This window comes from Squalius cephalus (assembly GCF_949319135.1).
Source record: "Squalius cephalus genome assembly, chromosome: 13".
In the NCBI taxonomy this organism is placed as follows: domain Eukaryota; kingdom Metazoa; phylum Chordata; class Actinopteri; order Cypriniformes; family Leuciscidae; genus Squalius; species Squalius cephalus.
In genome coordinates this window covers 14,012,316-14,021,802 of record NC_137134.1, presented here as the reverse complement: position 1 = coordinate 14,021,802, position 9,487 = coordinate 14,012,316, and the positions used below count along the sequence as shown (strand labels likewise).

Below are 9,487 nucleotides of genomic sequence, written 5' to 3'. Positions count from 1 at the left end.
TGAATTTTGTCTATTTTGATTGCGGGGTCTCCAGAGACCCCGAAGACCACGAGTGTCACAATTTTTGTCACGCTAACATAAAAACAGATATCATTCCAATTTTTTTTTTTTTTTGTAGATCTAGAAAGTGTTGAGAGCCGTAGAAGGTTTCATACCATTTGGACAAAGGGAACATTTTTTTTAATTTGAGCAAAAGTCATTTGGGGTCCCAAAAGACCCCATAAACCATCAGAGGGTTAAAAAATATTTACTTACAAATATTTACAAAACAGTGGCAGTGAGTGAGCTAGTTCTCACTGAGAAAACCCCAGTTACTCATTGTTAATGGTTGTCGTGTCATGAAACTGCAGACACACAGACCATAGACCTAAATAAGATTTTAAAGAATATTGATAATATTGAATATTCAATTGAATAACTGTGTAGTGTATATAATTGCATTTGTATATCTTAACAATATAACTGTAATAAACTGCTTACCATTTTCCTGTAAACCAAACTAATCACTCCAAGAAATCAACTATTTAAATCTCAAAATATATTTTTATTACTATTTCGTTCTGCTGGACCAAAACTTAACAGCCGGAAGAATAAAGTATACATTAACACAATCAAACTTAAAAACCAGAACAGTTAAGTTGTAAATTAACACATTTTCCCTTTAAATAATCTATAAAATGTTGTTAAAACAATATAGGCTATAACATAACAATTAACAAAATATGGCTGCTATAAGGTTCACAAGCTTCATTTATAGCAGCAAGCAGTTTCAGATGATCGGCTGCAGACTTTATTTGGGCCTCTGTTGCAGCTGGGTCCCATTTCATGACAGCAGCTACAATCAAAGCAAAAAAATCAACATGTAAAATAAATAAATACAAATGCCACTGTTGTGGTTTAGCTTATAGCAGAGATACATAGTTGAAAATTTGAGTACTCGAATCAATTAAATGAAATAAATCACAAATCAAGTAAAATTACATCAAGCCTGATATAAGGCATTCCACACACACACACACACACACACACACACACACACACACACACACACACATAGGGGCCATTTACAACTTCATGCGATTTTGGTGATCGGATAGCTATACGATCTTGAAAAGACCAGGTGTAAATGCCCTCCGAAACACATTCGTGACGCATTTGAATCTGATTGCTCAAACCACTTCAGGAGGAGGTCTGGGCCGCATTCCAGAAGATACTGGACAAGTGTAAATGCATCTGGTTGTTGAAACCACATATCATATGTACATTTTACTCCTCCCAAAAACGCTCTAAAATAAAGGTGTGAGAGCGTGTTATAGGCTATATGTCATGTTATAGCCAGTTATGACGACGCTACTGCCGCATCGCCGCTGACCATCTAACGTTATTCATCAAGCCAACCTGCAAACTAGCGGAAATCAAAGTGAAAGTAAGCCCCCGATGCTTAACACAGTTATCATCTTTAAAAGTAAAGAAACGAAATGATATTACCAAGGCTGTTGCGCTCTCTCCTATTGCGGTCTTTGATTTAGAAATTTTAAAGGAGAACTCCGGTCAATTTTAACATTGAGGCCACAGTAGTCGATTGTCGAGTTCACGCGCGTGATCATAGGTACTAAACCAATGCCCGTGAACTCGACAATCGATTACTGTGGACTTCGACCGAAAACAGGATGTAAATACAGGTATGAGCGCTGGCTGAATTAACATCATTTTTATTCATATCTTTCACATCTACTGCAGTCAGATTCACCCGCGTTCACCCCGAAGGAATCACTCACATTAGCTGTGCACTTGTAATGACACATCAAGGATGTTAAGAGGCTAAAAGCAGGTTTAAAGGTCCCGTTCTTCGTGATCCCATGTTTCAAACTTTAGTTAGTGTGTAATGTTGTTGTTAGAGTATAAATAATATCTGTAAAATTATAAAGCTCAAAGTTCAATGACAAGCGAGATATTTTATTTAACAGAAGTTGACTACAACGAACGGCTCGATTGGACTACACCCCTCTACTTCCTTCTTTAATGACATCACTAGAACCGTGTTTTTACCGTGGAACACAGGCGTTTTGATGGCGAAATGTCAACAGACGGTTGATGTTTATCTATAATCGGATACCGCAAAAGTTTAATTCGAAGTTGTTAGTTTGCTCTGTCCATTTCACCACGGACTGTTTTTCTAACCTAGGGCTGGGCGATATGGCCAAAAAAAAATATCACGATAATTTTTTTTATATCAGTCGATATCGATAATTATCACGATAAAAGTCAAATCTTTATTTCTTTAAAGTTTAAAGGCAGATTTTTGCTCCTAAGTGAAAGTTGTAGAAACCAGAGCGTTAACTGTGGTTTTAAACTACTCTTTATTGTCAGAACATATCATGACAAACATTTGTCATTTTTCCTTAACAAAATAAATATATTTATTGGACAATTTCTTAGTTTCTGCATGTGCTAATTTTTTTTTTTTTTTTTTGGTAAAATGTAATATTCTGACTGTTTGAGTTTTATTAAACTTAACCATTGGTCATCCAGTAGCCTATCATGCATTTAGATCATGATAACCACAGATAAAACCAGGGCTAGCCTATAGCACCTCACTATCATGGCAAAATGTAACTTTATGGTTTCTATGGTATTTGTATGAAAAACAGTAGTCTAAATACATTATTAAATACTGTAATTATATTCCATTAGTCCTTTAATACATTGTCTACATTAATAATATAATACAATTCAATGTATATCCTACATTTCATAGTGCAGTTAATATTACTAAGCTAACAGTAAATCCGTGGTAAATGATGGGAATTTCAGCCTTCAGACTGTATCGTTGCGCACAGTTTGTCAGCGCTGTTTCATCTGCCTTTAAGCTGGTTTAAATCACTGAGACATTTGTGTTCCTCGCTGAATTCAAGCGCTTCTCACTGGATTTCGTGACCGAGACCGATCAGAGTAAACGCATCTGCTCTAACTTTAGTGAGCTCGCGCTCGCGCTGCCGTTTGGACTTTGAGCCGAGCGGATAAAATGAGCCGCGGTTCAAATGAGTTTCGTTCCGCTTTTGGCGCATAAACATTATCGAACATTTATCGACCTCTTGATATCGTTTTATCGAGAAAAATTATATCGCGATAATTATCGTTATCGTTTTATCGCCCAGCCCTATTCTAACCTGGGATAATATCAAGCAGACTTCTCTCAGCGTTTCATCCTGACGAAGGGGGCAATTTCAACTATATTCCAGCAAGCGGTAAGTAGTGATTTACTATTGAAGTAGCGATCAACTTCACATCGTTTCTCTTAGTAGGATGAAAATAATCTTACTTAAACTGTGATTAATATACAGAAAGCGATCAAAGAACAATCCCTTTCCAATCGCCCAAGCTGTCAATCACACAGCGCGAGTTTATCTGGACACTTGACAAAACTCGTTATGAAATCAATGACGCTGTTACACTGCACAACGAAGCGCTTACTGTATTTATATACCTCATGTTTGCATTGGTGAAATCATTAGTGAGAGTGCAGAAAGTGATAAGATCTTTTTTCACGCCATCAACAGACTGTCATCTGCTCAATATGCTCATCACTGCAACCTTTTATGTGATGGGAATAGATCTAAATACTTAAAAAACTTCTCACGATTCGTTAATCCCGATAGCTGTAATAGTAAAAACGTATAATAGCTGTAATAGTAAAAGTTTTCCAGATAGTTCCACATGTAATGCCAGATATTTCATATGCAAACATTTCAGCCAATCACAGCAGAGGGCGTTTACACTGAAGTCTCACAGCAGACACGCCCCTTCAAACAGAGCGTTCAAACCAGGGAATGAAATCAGGCTAGGAAATATGCCTTTTATTTCTAAATTATAACAATTTTTGATCTAAAAAACATACTAACATTATAAGGGCACCCCAGGAAACATGATAAAATAATAAAAATAATCCATGGAATGGGACCTTTAAAACTTGCCCCATTGAAGTCAACAGGGTGCAAATTTTAAAAAGAGGATAACATGGTGTAGGCAACACCGATTTTTGTCGTTGTTCTCTGTATTGACAGCACTCCAAATGTACAAAAAAATGAGCTCAATGTTAAAATTGACCGGAGTTCTCCTTTAACGGATGATCAATAAAATGCAGCTCATATCTGTTGCTTTCGGTGACGTGAACGCCATTAAATTTGCATAGTGAGGGAATCGAAGATCGGATTTATATCCGTTTTGCAAAAGGTGTAAGGTGTAAATGGAATTGTTGTGATAAAACAGATAGCTATCCGATCTGAGAAAACGCATCAAGTGGCCAGGTTTAAACAGCCCCATATACACACACACACACACACACACACACATATTAGGGGTGTAAGTTAACGGTTCACAAAATTCATGGTTCGGTTAAATACGATACACTTGTGTCACGGTAAGGTACGTTTTCGATACAGGAAAAAGAAAGAAATGCCAGAGAAATTTCCTTGATTTAATATTTGTAACTTTTTTTTTTTTTTATTAAACCTAACATCATAAAGTATGATTTTTTTTTTACTTTGAGGAATGATGAAGCTATAATTGACTCTTAGAAGCATGTAAAACAGCTCCTTGAAAAAAATGAAATGTAATATTGTAGTTATAAACAAAGGTTTATTTTAGTTCAGATTAACATTTGAGGGCAGTAATTTTATTTATGTCAAAATAAAACCAACGTAATGTAACTTGAAAGCATTATAGCCTACTATTCCTGCCATACTTCCATGGTTACAGTTAGTGTTACTACAGTAAATCCATGGTGAATGTTGCTGATCTGTGGACACTGGATTGTTCATTCATGGCACAATGTTTCCACATCAGCGCTGTTTGATCCATTAATAACAGAGAAATATGAATGCTTCTCACTAGATCTCGCAGCGATGTTATTACTTCAGTGGGGATCTATTAGCGCCGTCTAGTAACAGTGTCGCTTGATCAAGATTGGCTCGTGCTGCACTGGTCCAAACTGATAAACGGCCCGTGAAGCACATAATAACAGCACCTGCTTTCTGGTCAGTTAGCCTACAGTCCCTGCTTTTTTTGTGGAAACCAAATCTTTTGATTGTGAGAGAGCCATGTGTTAAAAGTCAGATGGCACTTAAGCTACTTTATGATTTGCCCTATGTCTGAACAAAAGAAATAAAAGTTAACTATCTATACCATATTGAATTGCATAGCATCATATTTTTGCAATGCGTTGAATCGAAATCGAATCGCACCGGATCGTAATAATAGTGAATCGTATTGCATTGCATCGGTAGCTGGCAGCTGCTTATATGTATCATTAATGTATTGTATCGTTGGCTATGCATCGAGATGCGTATCGTATCGGCCTCAGTTATGGAGATGCATATCCCTAATACCTACATAGGAAAAGTAACTACATTTACATACTGTGAATCGTTTTTTTTATTTATCGAGAATCGTTTTTGCATCGAAAATCGCAATTGTATCGAATTATGACATTTTCTTAATCTTACACCCCTAATATAAACACATACATATAGTACTTTGGAGACCAATTGTGTTGAAATAACATTGAGACAAAGGAGGTAGAGGACGAATACTCACTTATCTTGGTAGCTGTTCTGATGAATGACGGATCCTGACCACAGAAAGATAAAAGAGAGAGGTAAAAGGGGGGAATTAATTAGCATGGGTCACATTTCATTCGTTTTGTCTGGTATCTAAAACTTATGTCTGATAGAAAAATGTGCATCACCAAAAGAAGGAACATGTAGATTAACACAGTGGATCTGTCCAAACGGTAATCGTTTTAATAACGTTGTCATCTGTACAAAGAAAAAACTCTTCCGTTTTTAGTACATTGTTGTTGTGTAAAAGTTCCTTAAGTTTGTGTGTTCTTGACGTCTTTTCTTTTAACCCTGCAGGTAGTTACATTAACGCATCTATTAATAGAAGTTTTACCTATGGAACTTCGGTATGATTAAATTTGTGTAATATAGCAAACCCAAACAAATGTTAAATGGAACTCTTCCACCATATCTAGCTTTAACCTGTATTTACATCCTGTTTTCGGTTGAAGTCCACAGTAGTCGATTGCCGAGTTCACGCGCGTGATCATAGGTAACTAAACCTATGCGCGTGAACTCGACAATCGACTACTGTGGACTTCAACCGAAAACAGGATGTAAATACAGGTATTTGCGCTGGCTTAAATAACATCATTTTTATTCATATCTTTCACATCTACTGCAGTCAGATTGACCCGTGTTCACTCTGAAGGAATCACTCACATGACCTGTGCACTTGTAATGACACATCAAGGATGTTAAGAGGCTAAAAGCAGGTTTAAATATTGCCCCATTGAAGTCAACAGGGTGCAAATTTTAAAAAGAGGATAACACGGTGTAGGCAACAGCGATTTTTGTCGTTGTTCTCTGTACTGACAGCACTCCAAATTTACAAAAAAATGAGCTCAATGTTAAAATTGACCGGAGTTCTCCTTTAACCTACCAGTCTATTGACTGTCTAGTACAGCCTACTAATACTCTAATGAGAGTTAGTTGACATGTAGTTGAAAAGTTACTTATAGTTAGTAGAATGTCTAAAGTGGACTATCGAAATAAAGTGTAACCAGATACTGCAGTGGATACTTACTAGTGATGGACTTGTTTTTATCTGTTGGTGCCTATTCTGCTCCGTAAGTCCAATGCTTGATCTAAAAATAAAAATTTTGTTAAAAAGTGTGTTAATAGGATTATTGATCGGGTAACATAGGACCATTTTTTAATGTTCCATAAGTGTTATATAAATCTGGAGAACCCTTACTAAAAATTAACAATGTTTTGCAACACTAACCAAATGGTAATAAATTATTGTAATACGTAAAATAGGAAAGAGGCCGCACTATGCATAAACTTTTATTTGCAAAAACACGTTTTGGCGCGTGCCTTCATCAGTTTGCACGCGCCGAAATGCATTTTTGCAAATAAAAGGTTATGCATAGTGTGGCCCTCTTTCCTATTTTACGTATTACAATTATCCAGGCCAGCACTCTAAAAGTTTATTAATATATGCAGTGAAGCCTGCTCCTATACTCACTTAATAAATTATTGTAATCAGTCCACCATAAAAACATGGTTTCTACACTATAATAAAAAACATGGTTAATTTAGCAAATGTCCTTAAAAGAACAGCTCATCCAAAAAAAAAAAAATCTCATTATGTAGCTTACTCACCCTCATGTTGAAATTGTATGAGTTTCTTATGTAGAACCATAATTAAGATATCTTGGAAAATGCCTTTTATTTTTGTCATACAATGAATACAGTTGTTTTATTCCCAAAATTCCTGTGTTTCACAAAAGTAAGTTATACAGGTTTGAAAATACTTTCATTTTGAAAGACATTTATTTTTGGGTCAGCTAGGCCTGTAAACTCAAGAAGATAAAGCTTGTCTGGAGGGTTTGAACTAGTGCATTTGAGCAGATTCACATGTTCTGCCTCTATTTCACGTGTATTTTATGACAATACTCACCGCATCTGAACATCGTGTGGCTGGATAATATTTATTCCCAAAATGCCTGGATCATGAAGGAAACACACACATACACATCAATATTATTATTTGTTTTACTTACTAACGGAGACATTTGCAAAAGCTTGCAAAATTGACTCAACAGCTCCAAAACATATTATTACGACTCGTTAATTTAACTGATCGGTTAGCCATCCCGAGATCAACAATAGATTCAAAAGCCTAGTTTGCAGATTCTTAGAGTAAGACTGTGACAGTTCCTTTCTGTCTAAAGATACAATATTCTCAGTTCACTCGTTGTAAAGCTCCCATGCTGAGTTTTTTTTTAATTTTTTTATCATAGACAAGTTACACATGCTAGCAGCACATAACATGAATTCATTGGAATACCGTATGCACTAATAATATTGATCTAATCGCGTTTAGATTCTCAATTTAATACACTATATCTTGACGTAGCAGAATTTGTATAAAATAAAGTTATTTACCTTCCGTAGATTGCAATATGTCCGTTGTTAAAATTCTTTGTCCATATTCCTGGTTTGTTCTTCATTTACATCCAGCAACTCGCTCAAAATAAACATTTAGCAGTCCGATGTAAAATAATCCATGTTTTAAACGATGTAAAACCCACAGAATAGGCTATTGAAGATCCCGCGCAGCAGCAAAGCAAACACCGACTCGCTCAACTGACGTTTATTCAAACTTGACTCGTAAAGGCGCGCATAGTTGTCATTGGCTAGATTGCTGGATGACAGTCAGAATAAACAGAGAATAACCAATCATGCTCAAAACAGCGAGGAGAGACAGCCAATAGTGTGGCAACATTGTAATTACTGGAAAATATGAATATATATATATATATATATATATATATATATATATATATAATGTGCTGCTTATTTGGTTGTAGGATTTGTAGGCTGGCTGTTATATTTAATCAATTGGTTAAATTGTTTTTTTCATTGCAGTGCATGATTAAAAATTAAACATTAAAAATTAAAGATTAAAAATACTGTAAGAACTTACAGTAACTGACCATATACAATATTTATTTACCACTGTTCTGATAAAGTGCAATTTAATAGAGCAAACAGTATATTAAACAGAGCAAACACTGCATATTCATATACAATTCTGTATGTAGATCTATATGAAAATCTAATGAATTGGTATCATGGTGGTGAGTGACAGTTACATTCATGTGACCAATAATGACCCTTTTACACTTTCACAAATTCTTGACCTTTCCTTTAGAAACACTCTTATGCCTAATAATGTCAACATCCTTTATCACCCTGTGAGGCATTGGTACACAACCTGTTGGTTTAGAGTTAATCCTCTGTCCAACGCAACACTTTGGTAACATTGGCAGAATTATATACAAGTTACAACATAATACCCCGGGTTTCACACTTCACAGGCAAGACTTAAGCCTGTAGTCCCAAACTAAAATGCATGTTTGAGCTGTATTACCTGAAAGCAACTTGCACTGACATATCTTATGGCAGTGCCATTGTTTTGTCTCAAGATGCACGCCAGTAATGTTTTTTTGTTGTTGTTGTTCTAAAGCACATTTTTAGAAGCTATAATGAAATACCCAAATTGAACTAAGGACAAATCCTGGCTTTATCTAAACCCTGTCTGTGAAACCGGGTCTGGGTTAGAAATTAAGGATTAAGGTTAACCCTAACCCTAACCTTAAGACTTGTCTACAGACGTTTATTTAACAGCATGGTGTTAACTGCAGTGGTTAGGCCTTTAGCATTGATAAAGGACAAAAATCTTCTCACTGTGACAGTCTGTTTAGTAAAGATTGTTTGTATGGATTGTCCCTAAACTAGAGCTATTGATGCACTCAAGACATACCTGTATCATAAAGATCGTATTTACAAATTGAACATACATGAACGCCGCCACAATGATGAAAATATGAGTAGGAAGCTTGGGATTTTCTATAAGC

At 35.8% G+C, this 9,487-nt stretch overlaps 1 long non-coding RNA gene across 1 annotated transcript; it reads right to left on the bottom strand.

Moving 5' to 3' along the window:
• Positions 1–526: 526 nt before the first annotated feature.
• On the bottom strand, positions 527–8,215 carry LOC307169411. The gene is made up of 5 exons (XR_013823122.1): positions 8,013–8,215; positions 7,525–7,570; positions 6,646–6,706; positions 5,596–5,629; positions 527–835 (listed from the first exon to the last, which is right to left on the bottom strand). It is a non-coding gene; the product is annotated as an uncharacterized lncRNA (long non-coding RNA).
• Positions 8,216–9,487: the final 1,272 nt, after the last annotated feature.